Source organism: Lampetra fluviatilis, chromosome 7, assembly GCF_964198595.1.
Source record: "Lampetra fluviatilis chromosome 7, kcLamFluv1.1, whole genome shotgun sequence".
Taxonomy (NCBI): Eukaryota; Metazoa; Chordata; class Hyperoartia; order Petromyzontiformes; family Petromyzontidae; genus Lampetra; species Lampetra fluviatilis.
In genome coordinates this window covers 6113170-6130111 of record NC_136281.1, presented here as the reverse complement: position 1 = coordinate 6130111, position 16942 = coordinate 6113170, and positions in this window count along the sequence as shown.

Genomic DNA, 16942 nt, shown 5'->3' with positions numbered 1-16942 from the left:
TTACAAAGCAACAAAGTGGATTTGGTGTATTTATTTATTTATTCAGCACTTGAGACAAAAAGTAAGTCTAATTCATGCTTTTACATGATGGTAAAATAAACATTTCTTGGTGATTTTCCAGACATTATATCGAATTCCAATTTATTTCAACCCCAGCGACCGAAAGCAGAAGAGAATAAAGTATCAGAGCAGTGAATTTTAACAAATTGAAGGTCAGTAATATACAGTGCTACAGTGAAATGCAGTGAAGTGTTTGATGACGTACTTTTGTGCAATATTCACTGCGATTAAATTTACAGAAGATACAATTATACCCTGCTCATTTTTTTCGTAAACATTACAGCTTCCGTCCTGACGGACGGGCAAACAAGCTCGTGTTTAAATATTACGGTGAAAGTAAGGAGCATGTTGAACGCTTTTCTCTGTTGGCATGTCTGGCCACGCTGCCCACACTACAGAGGTTTTGGTCGCAGGTTTTTTTTCTGGATATGGAAGTATTTTATCTTCATGTAGGAAACACGAAGAATATGTTTTTATATATGTAATGAAAGTAAATCTTTGAGACTTTTATTTCTCCGCAAATTATTGTAGACTTTGTTTTGGTAAAATGACAATAACTCACTACCCACTGCGGAGAGTGAGGCGATGTGGAGAAAGTAAACATGTAAAATGTTTAGACCAGTAGGCCATCGTAACTTTTTTATGATTTGCTTGTTAAAAGTTTCAAAAATACATTTGAATGCCATAAACTACACAAGTTTATTGGATCGTGCAATAGTTTCAGCAGCTTTTAGCTTTTTTTCTGCAACGTGAGCAGATGACGAGAGCAATGCAATTGATCCATCTTTGTAGCGCTTTTCGTGTTATCTCCTTCTATGAGTGAGTTTTCTCTGAGCCCTTCAATTCGCTCCCACATGCCAAATACTCAATAATAAAATTGGTCAATCACACCAAAGCAGGACCCTCCCGAATAAAAGAGTTTTGAGAGTCTGTTAGACTACCCTAGATAACAAAACAGCATTGGATGTAGACAATGACCAAATAACCCATAATACGCTCAGATTATTGTAAGCTAAGCAGGCGTTGAACCGGGTAAGCGCTTGGATGGGTGACCACCACAGTGCACAAACATTTTTCACTGGGCTTGCTGGGGCTACGTGGTGGGCAGCATGGGTCTGTGCAGCAAAAAACATTATTGTAAGATACTTCGACCCTCCCACATCAACAATTCCTGCCTTTCACCAACTGGCAATGACCAGCGTGGTGAGGTATGGTCAATATTCTCGACGACCTGCAACGGTGTGGGTACGCCCTCATTCAGCAGTGGATTGACAAAGAGCTATACATATACACATTATTACTGTATTATATATATTTATTATTTTTTCGGAGCATCTTCCACGGTCGTACAACCAAAGGTAAGGATTTGCTTGTGTGCCAGCGGTTGTGTAGCGGTTAGCACGCTGAGCTCTGAACCTAGCGGCCCGAGTTCGATTCCTGCTCACGGCCAACACCAGTGACGATTATCTGAACCGGTCCTGGGCCTCTCCTAGGTCGACTCGGCCTCAAATGAGTACTTGGTACAATGTATAAACATGGCCACTAGGAAGACAAAGGCGGCCAGGCGTGGTGCTGGCCACCCACCCCTTCGTGTGCCGTTCCGGCCCTTATAGGTGCTCGCCAACAGCACTTGCCCCAACAGTCTGTTAAGGCTATACGGGGTATCTTTTTTTTTTGTGCCAGCCTGCGATCGCTCGAAAGACGTTTTTTTTGCTCGCAGGGGGCTTTCACCGGTAGGCACCTCAGGCTGCCTCCCTTTTCCTCTTTTCTCCCCACTCGCTGCACCAGGGAGGGCATTTATCCTATTACAGCGCGCGGCACAGCCCTGCATGGCGTCAGCCCTCCAGACAGTTCCAACTGTCGATTAGTCTTCTGCTTTCCGCGTGGAGAAATTCATACTGGGAAAAAATTGAGCCATGTAGAGCCAAGCTCGAAACAAAGCGAGGCCTAAAATATGTATATAATACGTAGATTGAAATAGTTAAAACACATTTACAAAACACGCAACAGCCACTTTAAGATATCATACATGAAGAAAGTACGTCATACACACTGACATGCTTTCGCCAAAGTTATTCACAGTGGCATTAGAAGATCATTTCTGAAATGTAATTGGAGAAACACAGGAATAAATAATTAACGTAAAAATAATTTACCATCTCAGATTTGCTGGCAACATAGAATAAACAAATATTCTGATTATAACGTTCAATGCAAATGAACTGCGGGACATGTTGAGAAAATGTAATAAAGAATGCTGCAAATTGAGGCTCATGACAAATATTAGCAAAACAAAGGTGTTGTACAGCACGTTTGCTGACTGTCTCATCTCATTTATACTGTCCCACCACCATATTATAAGTCACAAGATGATTTTTTTCTTTATTCCTCGTGCTGCTCAACTTTGCAATTCCCTCTCATCGTCTATTATAACCTTGCTTAATTCAAACAACACGTGAACTGTCGTCTGTTATACCTTCAATAGTGCCCTTTGTTGCTGGACACTTTACCTTCGGCCCTTTGGGCCTGTACTTATCAACCGTGACAATTTGGACCTCATAAGTGTTCTTGAAGAGCAGGGCTGTCAATAAAGTGACAGGAATGTTTTGTTTGTTAAATTGCTCTGGTCCATCGTTAAATGCGGCTGTGAAGAGTGAAAATTTAAGTCAAAGGTTATTAGAAAACTGGAGACTTTTGAGATATGGTGATTCTGGTAAATCTTTCAAGATTTTTGGAAAGGCCATACATGCAATGATTGGGTACTTAATTAAATTAACTGTGAATTGATCTATCTCAGGCCAAAATCAGAACATGAAAGTATCTTGTATATCTTATCAGACAAAGGAACACCACACCCTTTTTCAACGGTTTTATTTTTCAAGATATAGTACGTATATTCCAAACTTCAAGTTTCAGGTTTATTTGGTTTAACCAGGTGAGAACTCAAAAAGCCAGAAGAATTTTCAAGAGTAACCTGGGGTATTAGTTTGCCAGTAGGTGGCAAAGACTGCATCTGAGGTAGAGGAAGTCTAGAAAGGTGCTCTCGAGATGATATGAAAGAGTGGCAAGGGCTGTTTCTGGGGGAGGCCACAAGACCGCAGACAGGGAACAGAGTGGGGAACAGGGGACAGGGGAGACAAGGTAAGGGGACAGGGAACACGGTATGGGCCAGGGGACAGGGTGGGCTAGAGAAGCTGTTCTAGATTTGAAGCTTTCGTGACTGCAAGGATTCATATTCTTAGGTTTTATCGGTAAAGTCACGTAGGTAAAAAAAAATTAATAAAAGTAAAATTAAAATAAAATAAAAAAAATCACGACGTTTCGGAGGCAACACAAGCTTCCGTCTTCAGGTGGAACCGTCACAGCACGATTGCTGTATCAAGTGAGAGAAATTAATTTTAATTAAAAATTTTTACCTACGTGACTTTACCGAAAAAACCTAAGAATAGAGAAGCTGTGTTAATTTTGTCTACATCGGAACTGAAGATGGCAAAAAAATAAGATCTTGTGAAGTCAAGTGAAGTACTGCAAGTAACACAAACACCACACATGCCATTCCATTTGCCACTTCTCATTGGCTTTCAACGCAATGTTGAGTTGAGGTCTTGCAACATACACCTCATGCAGACGAATATCTATTTTACTGGTAAACATTATACTCATTCAAAAATATTTTCAATATGAGAATACAAGATATGTTCGAGTGAGTATTCTCACTATTCAGCAGAATGCTGTATTTTTGTTTTTGCTGTAAAGATATTGAAATATTGCCAATATATTGTGAAAAAGAGAATGGTAGTTACCAGTCTTTCCAAGGCATTGTGCCTGCTAGCTCAGAAAAAGACCATGATCCAAGGAAAACATTGCGTGCAAAAAGTACCAGAAATGCAGTATATTCTGTTGGCCAACCCCTACAATGATTACCGCAAAGCGAGAGATGGCAAGCAGAGAATTGAAATCTGTTTAATACCCAATTTGTTGATGCTTTTTTAATATATATATAAATCATCCAAATATCAAGGTAAGTTCACGACGTGTATAGAACTTGTCCTTGTAGTTTTTTTGTAATCGTCGCAACGTGCCGTGGAGGTAGTTGTTGAATATAGTATTCGTTTTACGGTGAAAACCACTCTTATCGATTCGTAAATGTAAAAGCCAAAGGGGGCACCCCTAACTCTCATTTCCTGCTCACGCCATTGCGTCTGGAAGGGCTTCCATGAGAGGGAGATCTAGAGAGCCCCTGTAGGGAGTGTCTTGGCCTACTCTTCTATGCTGGAAGACGTGGGAGTAGCCTACTTTATCCCACCACACGTAACCTACCAGTCAACTAACTGCGGTGTATATACTTTCCGCGTGGACGTATGTGGGAGAATTAAACTTGCCGAAGTGATTCCAACGCAAACTACACCTGGGTATGTAAAGAAGAAGCGGGTTTCACAGATGTTTAATGTATCAAGAAAGATATGTTGTATTTATAGGCACTGCCTCTCTCCCTATCAACAGCACGCTCTCCGCCATCCCCTCCTCTCTTCTCCCCACTTGTTAGCAATCCTTCCACTTTCTCCCATTCTCCGACGCAGGTGGCTATCCCCTTTCCAGGGCCGGTTACCCCACGCAATTTATTGTGATCTGAATTTACCATAGGGAGCACCTTCAGTGGCCTGTGTGTTTAAGTCCCTGAGAGAGAAACTGGCCCATGTTGACCGAAAAATAATGACATGCACGTGCATTTTAAACGTCTCTGAGCCGAATTGATTCAGCATCCACGGGAGCAGCTGTTTCCTAAGTGTCAAGTGTGAGGCTCAACATTCATGCATGATCCAATGCTGCTATGTTTAAGTACAAAAAAACATTTGTTTACGGATAAGTACGTAGAATAATGTTAAATGTTAGAAGAGTAATTTGCTTGTTAGTAAATGGAAAGGGCATTCACCCAGGCTTATTGTTCAGCCTGCTGTGCAGGAATTTCTACCAAAGGAAATTACAAATATTGTAGAATCTCGCATATACGACTCGCGGGGGACTGAGGTGTTACAGGATATGGAGAAAAGGTTGGATATGTAGACCTCTATAAAACATGACAGTTGCACCAAGCACAAATTGTTTACTAGACAAAATAAAATGGAAACTGCTTTAAATGTGGATTATCATTATATATAGTTTTACTATACATTATAAGTAAGCGGATGTACACCAGATTAAGAATGCATTACCGTTTCTAAAAAGGCTGCATTTGTGAACATCTATCGAGAATGACAGACCATGCACACATTCTGGACCAGGTATGGGCACAGTCGAATTGCTGAAGGTGGATATGTGACGGTCGGATATGCGACAACATGCTATAGTTCTATAACTGATCTGTTGCTATCAGTTATCCAATAATTAATCAATGCGTACTGCGGTGACGTTGATTTCAGATGGCACCACAGTTAATGTGGTTGCCGCTTGCTGGTTTGACGCAGTAACTCATGATTGAAACAAAAACACAAGAGACTCCCTCCTTACGTGTTACTGTCTAAAATGGATGCCATCGACTAGTTTACAGAGAAAAACGTCTAACTTCTGAGTAACGAATGACAACACCCCTCTTTCAGACCCTCTCCCATGCACATAGCCAAAAGTGTGTCTCAGTCATCTGTAATGAGTCAACTTTGAACGTGGTTTAATTTGAAAGAAAACAAGTCTTTTAAAATAATGAATTCCATATGTTTATTAGACGTAGTGCAGAATATGGCCAGACAACTCCACCGGGAACATCGCTCTAAATGTGTACATATTCTCATGACTTCTTCAGCATCTACCAGCGTTCCTTAGCATCTCAGCTGATGGTTACAAAACTGCCCTTTCTGAATGACTTGTCACCTGGTCACACAAGGTCAAATCAGTTTGTGTGCAACTATGAACCCAAGAATAAATGTGCACACTCAAATACTGGTGTGTGTTAAAATGCCTCAAACTCTTTTAATATCACCGTATGGTAACATCCTTACATTGCAGAAGTGTAAGCATCTGGTTGGAACGGTTGGACCAACGTTCCATGTTAACTGGATTCACAGCAGTGACTACCTTTAAAATAATAATTCTCACAAATTAACCTTTATACTGCATTTTTTATTCTACTATTTTTATGATTTTACTCATTACCTTTTAAACCAGATCAAGAATTATTATTATTATTGGTTTTGTGGAACAATTATATTGCGTATGAGAGTTATATAACACGTGACCATAACCACAATGCAGTGTACGAGCGATTTAAAATAATGGTAATGTTGCACACTGCACCTTATACCCAACAACACAAGTTAATTTCTCTGGCTATAGCTAATATCAGTGGCTAGTGATAATCATAACTGGTCCTACCCTCCCAACCTGCACTGACATGGTGAAACATGACGTAGTGGTGTTGGGAGGCCTTTATCCAATGGTAGATTGAGAATGGCTGGATATTTTTAATTTATAAAAAAAATGTCACATCTCATTTCTTCTTCGCATTTTTTTCTGATTTACTCCATGATTAATCTTAAGCTCATAGCTCTGTGCTATGGTGAAATCTAGCGTTGGTCTGCACTTCTCAGTAGTGTTGGGCACACCACTGTCAAGTGATTTGTGTGCTGGGCCAACAAAGAGTGGGGTTCCAGCCCAAGAGATTAATACTATTTTATGGAGACATTTAGGTGTTTAATAAAAACAAATATTTATAAATACACACGAAGGCACATTACGGTGTTTTTTTTTATTTGAGGCCAGAGATTGGTTGTACATGCATGCACTGGCTCTCAAAATAATATCACAATATCACGAATGAGATATTACTCGTTTATGTCCACTCTATACTCTCTGATTTGAATCCTGCATATTAATTAGTATACAGTACTCTCCGTTCTGTATAAGCAAGCATCACACATTTTCTAGCTGCCATAATTTTTACTACAGAGATGTGTATCATCGCTACGAGCTTAGCAAAGGTCAGACCTTTAGATAAATTAAAACGTGAACTGCTAAATGGCCTGGGTCAGCCTCAGACCACTGATTTTACTGGCAGTCTGCTACGTTGATGATTTACTGACCTTCACTGACCCCATGTTTACTCATGGGTAGAAAACGTAGCCATAATATTTGCTTGCAAACTGCTCCCCAGGATATTTTTTTCAAGCATTATGAGTTGTTTTTGCCCAAAATTTGGAAACAGGCCAATGTGATACAAGCCCATGGGGATTGAGGCACAAACATAATATCTTTTCAGTCTTATAACTTTCAGTTGGCAGCACGGTTATATATATAGCACAAAAGATAAGTTGCCAAGGGAGTTCTCAGAATGCTGTCAGTATAGTATAAGATTTATACAATGTTTTGAAAGCTTTAAAACAGGTACAGTATATCTAGATATTTAATTATTTACATTTTTTAATTCAAATTAAGATACATAAAAAAATTGCGTCGGTCCATATTTTAATTCCACATGGCAATAATAAAGGGGCCTTCATATCGTCGTCCCATCGCCAGATGTTCTCCAAAATGTGTTTGCTCTTGTTTGCTATCCCTCTCTAAATTGTTCCCCTTCATAGTTCTGTACTTTTCATTTTGACTTTGAAGCGATTTGAGATGCCGTTTTTGTATTCAAGCACTTATCCTCGTTGTCTGTAATTGTTGGGTTGCTTTTGTGTTTCACAGGGGCAAGCATTTGATTACCACCGCAATAGTGCCGCTGCTGCGATGACAACGAATGGTAGGCGACGCCGATAGGAATCATGAAGCGATGAGTGAAGAGATCAAGAATGGGGGTCATTGTGAAGAAGGGGGGGGGGGCAAGAAGAGGTTGAAAGACTGTGGAATGAAGCAGAAGATAGAGCAGAATGTTCAGACAACGGATACGAGTAAAACACATGGGCACGATTTATGGGAAGAGAGAGAGCGACATTGGAGTGTAGGGTAGGGAAGGTGCGCCATTGAACTGGTTGTCCTTGAAGTCCTGACATCGACCGTATAAATATTGACCCACCTTAGATGTTGGTAACATCTAGTGCTTCAGCAACCAGTCAGCAGAGGGCCCTCTCGCTGGATAGTTTTGACGGTGAAATGTTTTTTTGTTCTCATCCTTTAATTCGTTGATATGTGTGGGTAACTTTTGTTCCTCGAGAGCTTGAATCCAGTAATGTGGAGCGTGACTGTAACAATGGTCACACTATTGATTGTCTCAGTGCATTGGAAGGAAAGTCAATGTGTGTAAGTGCCTATAGGTGCAGCACTGCAATTGCTTGTTCACACGACTGCTGGCAGCTGAGCCTCCGCTAGAGGGAGCTCTGGACAGCATTTTGAGGGTATATTATATTGCTAAACTCCTCCACGCTGACCAATATGTCTTGGAAGACGTGAGAGTACAAGTTCAGTGTCCCCAATTTACTGCGGTGTACCTTTCAATGGCGGGGTTAAGGAAGGGGCATTTGAGAAACCTGCCCATTGCTTCAACTGCCGCGGCAGGAGATCGAATAGGCGACCTCTGCAGGTGAAATCCTGTGTGCCTGTGACACCATGGCAGCTGCATCACGTGCAAGTATATTCAGCAGTTGCTCTCAGCCTATCACATCAACTTCACCAAGTCAGACAATAATCAGAGCTGTTATGAAGGTAAAGAGATATAAAGCACAGTGTAAATATAGCATTGTGGCATTGCAATCGTTTCACATCATGGGCAGACACAGACATGGCAACTGGCCAAAAACAATTAAAAAATTTGCTTCACTAATAGTAAATGGCATGGTAATTATAATAATAATAAAGCATGCCACTTATCAGCAGACTGTATGTTAAACTTCTTTCGCACCCTATGTAGCCAACCGTGCTAATCAGAGGTGTGGTAGAAGAACCACAATATAAACACAAAAAGCAGTTGCAAAGAAATTCGTTTTCAATCCGGATTTAAAAGTGCATAGCTCCAGTGGCTTCCTTCTTTCGGGAGGAAGAGCATTCCAGACGGCCACTAAAGCGCATCTGAATGAGAGCAGACCACACAGCAGATGGAAAAGTACAAGGCCTGGTCTATTATGTAGGTAGTTACTCTTCTGTAAACGTCTAAAAATAGAGTTTGCAAAATATATAATTCAAACGTTGGGTTAGGGCACACCGCTGAGACAATAGCTTTAATTTAATTAATAAAATATCCTGTTAAGCATGTGGCTAAGCAAGGTATTATTGTCAAACCAGAGTGTGCTGACCCAACATTGAATACGAAGGACTGAAAGACATCCAAACCTTGGTGGTGTTTTATTATTATTAATATATTCTTTTTTGGACCAATATACATTGCCTACCAAACGGGCTTAAGGATGTTGACATTGACCTGATTATAGCAAGATAAATCGTACACCAGTACCATATGAAATGAACCCCAATGAGCGTGCAAATAAAAGCCATCCATTAAGTGTCACGCCCGTTTCCAAAACACTGCGGTTTTTTTCTTCTTCCTTATACACCGCAGACACGTGTATCGTGTCATAATCATTCACAACTGGGAATGCACACTGTGTGCTTGTTCTGTTTATAAGTTCTAATTTGAGACATTGGGCCCATCAACCAAGAATCAACATCAGGGCACTGTCGCTGAAAGTCAGGTCACGATGACATTCCCTTTTAAACAGAAGTTCATACCTGTCAACCCATACGGTTTACCCGTACCCGTATGAAATAAACCGTATGGGTTTCAATACGGGCAACATTTTTTTGTGTCTATTTGTTAGTGTGTCTCCCTTGTGATGGGACTTTGTAGGATTCACGTTGAGATTTATAAGGACACGGGGTGACCAATACGATCTGAATTGGTATGTAATAAGGTAGGCACTGATAAGGGATTGACAGGTATGGAAGTTTGTCAGAATTGATGCACTTGAGATATTATATTACGAGATGTTGGCGAATCAACGTGAATCTACATAGAAGGCAGCGAACATACACCGTAGGCAGGATTTCCTGTACCGAACACTTTTACTGTACGTATTATTGATGTTTAATGTTCCTTTTCTTTTATGTATATGCAGAGTTGCAAGCAATTTGCTTGTGGAAAATATGAAAATTTCAATTTTAAGTGACGGTTTTGCATGGAAACATCTTAATGTATTTTACAGTTTTAGTGCATCACAATGTATTTTACAGTTTTAGTGCATCACAATGAGACTGACAAGTTTTTATTCTAGTTTTATAGCTTCATTTTAAAGTGTAAATGTAGTTTATAATATTGATGGTGGATATCATGTCATTGGTGTGTGTGTACATGCTCTTTGTTTCGGGAGTGGTGTTTTTTTGAACTGGTCTCCCCTAGGTCGACTCAGCCTCAAATGATTACCTGATGCGGTGTGTACACATCCCCATTGGTGAGACAAAGGCGGCCGGGCGTGGTTTTGGCCACTCACCCCCTCGTGTACCGTGTCAGCCTTCATCGGTGCTGACTAACAGCACTTGTGCCAAAAAGTCTGTTGAGGCTATACGGGGGGGGGGGGTTCTTTGTTTTTTGTTTCTAGAACGATCTCACCAACAGTACCAGAGGTCTGCTGCAGCTATAATCTGGTGGTTGATGTGTCGTCACAGTACAAGAGAATAACCCGGTGTCGTTGACGCCGCGTTATCAGACACTAAACAGCTGGCGCCTAAACAGTGAGCCAATGTGACACTTATAAAGCATAATACTACCAGCTAAATGATTAACCCATAGGGGTCAGTTGTTAATAGTAGGTCAGACACCACACCGTTTGGTGGGAAATGTTCCATTTGGTGTTTAATGGGGTGTTTCCTGCGAAAACGGAAACTCAATTACGAAGATCACTCCAGAAAATAATATGAACTTAGTGATGCTGATGAGTGACAAACCTATATGTTCTCATTCTTACAGTGACTGTTTTCTTTTCCATAGCCCTGCACAATGTATATGCGTTGGATAATCCGCACGCACACACGTACCTATGCCGGCAACACGCGTAATATTTGAATGTATCGGTGCGTACGTCTCTGCAGATGAGTAGACTACTATTAGTACACTTTTGACATTCTGTGCAACCACATTGTTCTTGCGAGTTACAATGATCAACACAAGTCGGTGCGTCTCCCCTGTTTTGATGCAAGGACATGGCCTTTGTACGAGACTCGCACTCATAGACACGCTTGCGGTGGGACCATGAATAAATAATGTGCAGATCACTGCCAGGGTCACAGTAACACAGGCTGGTGTTGTCTGCATCGTGTTGCCCTGGCGCGGCCTGTGCTTTGTAACACGTTCTAAACGAGCAAGGAGGGTAGAATGTGCCAGCCACCAATCGACCGGCAAATTGGTCTAATTGCAGCATGTCTGGCACACGTGATCGGGTTCTTATTTCGGCTTGATGTTCTCATTTATTTCCACTAAGTGAGCATTAATATATGTGTGCATGTGTACACGCGCTTGCAATGTAGGGAGCGGTGACAGAGTGGTTATCGTACTGCGCTATAAACCCAGTCACCTGAGTTTGATTTCTGGCTGCTGATAACATTAGTGGTGAGTAATGCCTGAACTGATCGTGGCCCTCTCATAGGTCAACTGAACCTTAAATGTGTGAGCATTAGCACTGGAAAGACAAAGACAACTGCCCCCTCCATGTACTGTGTCGGTCTAAATAGGTTCTCGCTAACAGCACTTGCCCTACCAGTCTATGTCAACCATATGGGAGGATATTCTTGGTTCTTTCGGTAAAGTCACGTAGAAGGGATATAATCAAATTATATAAATATAAAACAATAAAAAATCTCACGACGTTTCACAAGCAATCATCAGGTGTGAAATCCTTTACCGAAAGAACCAAGAATATGAATCCCTGCAGTCACGAAAGCTTTAAATCATATGGGAGGATGTTTGTCTTTGTATGCTGGTGGAGCACATCGATTCGTGAGACTCCGTAACCTGTCAGACGGTGAAGTGACGAGGACATGGCAGCTTCGGGAACACATCAGTCTGAACTCTGAAGCGTCGTTATCTTATTCTGTGGATTTTCTGCGGAAGTTGCGGTTACCATCACGCGAACTCCGGTCATCCTCGCAGTGGCTTTTGGCTATCTGTCAAACATTGATGGTCACTGCATTGCCAGCTTTCAGATGCGCTTCTGCGACCGTCTTACGTCCAATATTAGAACACCACGGGAGCTATTTTTAAGTCGAGATTGAAAACACATTTACTTAGAACAGCTTATTGTGTTTAGTTTGTTGTCCTTCCCCTTGGCACCTCCGATTAGCACGGTTGGATACGCATGGTGCGAAAGAAGTTCATACCCACATAAAGGAATTCGCCAAACATCATGATGCAGGCAGGACTCTACTTAAAAGTCTTGAGGTTCAGTTCGGGTTCCCTCGATTTAGGCATTGTTTCTTTTACATTTTCAAATACTATACATAGAGCAAAACATATACACAACAAACAAAAGTATTTAATGTGCATAATTATATAAATTCACAGTCAATTTGTTAATCTACTGCAGAATGAAGGCTTACCCATACTCTCTTAGTCATGGAGGTCGTTTGACCATACTTCACCATGCTGGTCAGTGCAGGTTAGTGAAGGGGGGAAGCTTCAGACCGCTTCAGATATCACTCGCCATTGATGTAAATCTGGAATCGAAATGTGGTTCAGAAGTGTGGCGAGATGTTATCTACCTCTCCTGGTATACAGGAGGTCGTGGGTTCAATCCCGAGTCCCGACCCTGACGCCTGCTGCTACCTATTTAGAGTTTGCGTGGCTCTCCCCGAGCTCGTGTGGTCCTCGGGTTTTCCCTCCATATTTAGAAACATGCGTTTCGAGTATTTAACTGCGATACATTGCCACATAAGCCACTTCGTTGAGCAATCATTTGTGACCAGGTCGCTTCTAAAAAAGAGCTATATAGCTCAGTGGGCCTTACCTGGTAAAATTTCTCGTTTAAATGTCAGTGTTCCAATCACTGGACCACATTTGAATGCGTATAAGGCCAGACTAAATTTGAATCCTTACCGTTTTGCATGAACCGAGTTCATTGATGTTTTAATCTTACAATACTGCTGTATGTTGAAAAATAAGCGATAAGTAAACTATACATATACCATGCTACATTTGTTTACGAGAACAATTCACATAAGAAACCAACTTTAACATGCAACCGGTAGTTACTCATCATCTTGCCATCGCCATCATCCATCCCTTGGGGTACGTGGTGTACAAAACGGTGCAATAATTGAAGGGGGATGGGGTGTGGACGTGAACAAAATGCTACAATGAGTATAATTAAATGATTGGCGTCACACCCTATACTCAGTTTTCACAGAGGTTGAGAGCTACAGAGTATAATGCACGGTCGACTAAAGCGGATGACATACCTGTCAACCCATACGTCTTACCCCGTATTCTTGTCCAGGGAAATGTAGTTTCCAGGTCCATACGGCGTAAAGACGGGCAGAAACATGTTTTGTCTATTTGTTTGTGTTTCTCCCTTGTAGGATGAACGTTGAGATGTATAAGGGCACGGGGTGACCAATAATGTCTCAATTGGTCTGTAAAAAGATAGGCACTGATAAGGGGTTGACAGGTATGGGATGATATCGCCACTCATTCTGTTTCGCGTGGAACATGTTTAACTTTTTTGTAACATCGACTGTGCCGTGCCCCCCCCATTTAAAGGAGTTCACGCTACAGGGCTTCAGTGCAAAGGCACTCGTGTGTTGACAACCTAAACATAATTAAGATCAGACAGAGAGAGAGAGAGCTGCCCTGTCTGTGCGTGCGAGTGCCATGTGGAGCGTCTGAAATCTGACACTCAACGTACAGCGATACAGCCAAGCGATGAACCACCGCAAGAAGTGACGACGCAGTGTTATTGAGCGACTCATGTCCACCGAAGTTCAGGTGGGTGCACTCGGTTTACAGCACCGGCGGTGAAAAGCAGCCCTGTCTGTACCCAAAGTCTCGCAGACAGCGTCATTGCCACGTATTCCATTTACCCGTTTAACACTTGTTTGCTCAGGTTCTATTATTTCGCTGTGTTTGGTATGTGGGTTCAGGGTATAAGACGTGACGTTGGTATTTCCATTACGGGATACGAGGTTTGTTGTTGTGTGTGTGTGTGTGCACACATGCTGATGGTGTTTTCTAGGAAACAATATGTCTTGTGGACTTTGTTTGGGCTGATATGGGGGAGGGGGGGGTAATGTTGATATCGCCATGCCCACTGCTGTGACGTGTAGTGCAGGAGTTACTGTGTGACGGGCAGTAGTAAACCAATATACATCGTACCAGCGTCATGAGTGTCCTTTCTACATACATTGACTTAATTGACCAACTACACACAGTTTAATTCCTTTTGTTCAAAGGTTCAATTATTTAAACCAAAAAATTATATAAGAGATACATTATTCAACTCTCCAGTCACCCCACAACCCACAAGTGTAATTTATTTATGAACAGTGCTCTCTCGTCATATAAAGGTGCTCCGAGGAATATCAAATTAAGTCTGCTGGGATAATGAAACGTATGAGAGTGGCCTGACAATAATGTCACCAAAGCGCTCTCAAAACAAATAACAAAGCTTCACACTCGTGCCTGACATCTCTAGACACGTAGCCACAATGTAAGAGCATGGGTTTTTTGGGAGGTTGCATCTTTCGATTTAAAGCTTTCGTGACTGCAGGGATTCATCTTCTTGGTTCTTTCGGTAAAGTCACGTAGAAGGGAAATAATAAATTTTAAAAAATAAAACATAATAAAATAAAATTCTCACGACGTTTCGGCCACAACGCAAGCAGCCGTCCTCAGGTGAAGAACAGGGCTGTCGGAAAGACAGCGGTGTTCATTGGGACGCTGTCTTTCCGACAGCCCTGTTCTTCACCTGAGGACGGATGCTTGCGTTGTGGTCGAAACGTCGTGAGAATTGAATTTTATCATGTTTTTTATTTTATTATTTCCCTTCTACGTGACTTTACCGAAAGAACCAAGAAGGTTGCATCTTCTTTCAGGCTATCAGAATCATCACTCGCGTGGCATTTTTAGTTCTATCCAATATGAACCCATGAGAGTTGCTGCACGACATATCTGCCCACAGCTCAAATTGAAGTTTTTTTCGAATTCGGTCAAAAATAAAACCCGCCTCGATTTCAAGAGCCGCCGCAATGCATGTGAATATGAGACGGTGGGCTCCTCAATCAAGTAAGGTCACGAAGGAACCCTTGAAGAGCCGCAGGTTGTAGACTCCTGGCCGAAGCGATACACGTTTTGTATTGATTAACGACGCCATTATGTTGCAGAACTTTTTTTTTTTGAAAGCATGTCACTCAAGTGTATTATTACTATTATGGACTTTAGCCACAGTTGCGAAATCGCACCGAAAAACTGCTGAGGGGGCCCCAATCAGTGGTGTGACACGACACCCAGCGCGGCCAGGGCGCGGGCCGCTTACACAAGAGCAAGTTTTATGGGCAAGGGCCGCTATCCGCCGTGAGGCCAGTCAACAACACCATCGCCTGACACGCATCTCTATTTGCGTCACACCGTCTGATACGATACAGAGATTTGGCACGCGTCACCAGTGCAAAGAAACCTGCGTCGGCCGTGCAACGCGTAAGGGGCCCTATTTTACAACCGCCCGGAGCAAGATTAGTGACATTTCGTGTGTTTCAGTTTGTATCTCCCTTCCCTTGTGTCTTGGAGTGATGCCCGGGTTATGAAGGGGCATTACATCCCTGATGTTGTGGGAGTTGGCTGAAATCCCACTGAAGTGCACGCAACATTTAATTGGCCAAAGAAAAGATTAGGGGAAGGGGATATGCATTATGCATGCACATCTGCTTGAGAAAAATGCTCATTTAGTACTCAAATGTTAATGATGCAAGTGGTCAACAAACAAGTGGTGTCGATGTTAACATAAAAACGCTGTGTGGAAATTGTTTCCTCGATGTCTAAACAAACTAAGACACTTGTTTTTTTTTTAAACGCAGCAATAAAACGCGGCTTTTAAACGCAGGAAGAAAAACTCAAAACATGTTTCCCAGGAACAAAAAAATCTGAGATTTATTTTATATTGACAAAAATACAAAAGAAACCGAGAATAAATGTCAGGAACGACAAAAACGACTAAACGTATTAGAACAGCCTACTCAAGCATCAATGTACAGCCGTATTGCACCTACACAGACGCCTCTACCTTAAATAGTGCAGGAAGACACCAAGCTGTTTTAAACAGTCATGTTGCTACATTTTTGCTGGATTCGAAATTGTTTTCATTTCAAACAATTGAAAAAACGTAAATTTATCTTGTAGTGCAGCTGAACATATAAACAATATGTACAGGGAGTTTGTCCAGTTGGTTGGTGCGGGTCTGTGACCTTTGCTGGCTCACAGATGTATACCATATGTTCAACAACACCTGTTGTGTGCTATTAAGCCCATTAGTGGATGCACCTTTGCTATGTTTCTATTGAATGCATGGCTAATTGCTCTTAAACAGCAGTCGGCCACTTACAGGGGTGAACAACCGCCTCTTTTGAGCAGTACGCCAAGTAATTTGGTAAATGTTGAATTTCGTGTTTATGTTATTGAAGAAAAAAGTATTATATTGATCATATTCGGATTATTATTTTTTTGCACATTGGAGCGAGATGTTACCTCCCTCGCCTGCTATGCAGAAGGCGGATGGTTTGATCCTGACCCTGATGCCTGCACATTGTCCCCGTGGTCATATGAAATTTTCTCCGAGTCCTACAGTTTTGCCCTGGACATTTCGAAACATACGTTTAGATTATTTGGCTACAACTATAAATGATATTTGCCACTTCAAAGCACTATGTGTAGCCAGGTTACCTCTGCGAAAGAGCTAATAGCTCAGTGAGCTTTACCTGCTAA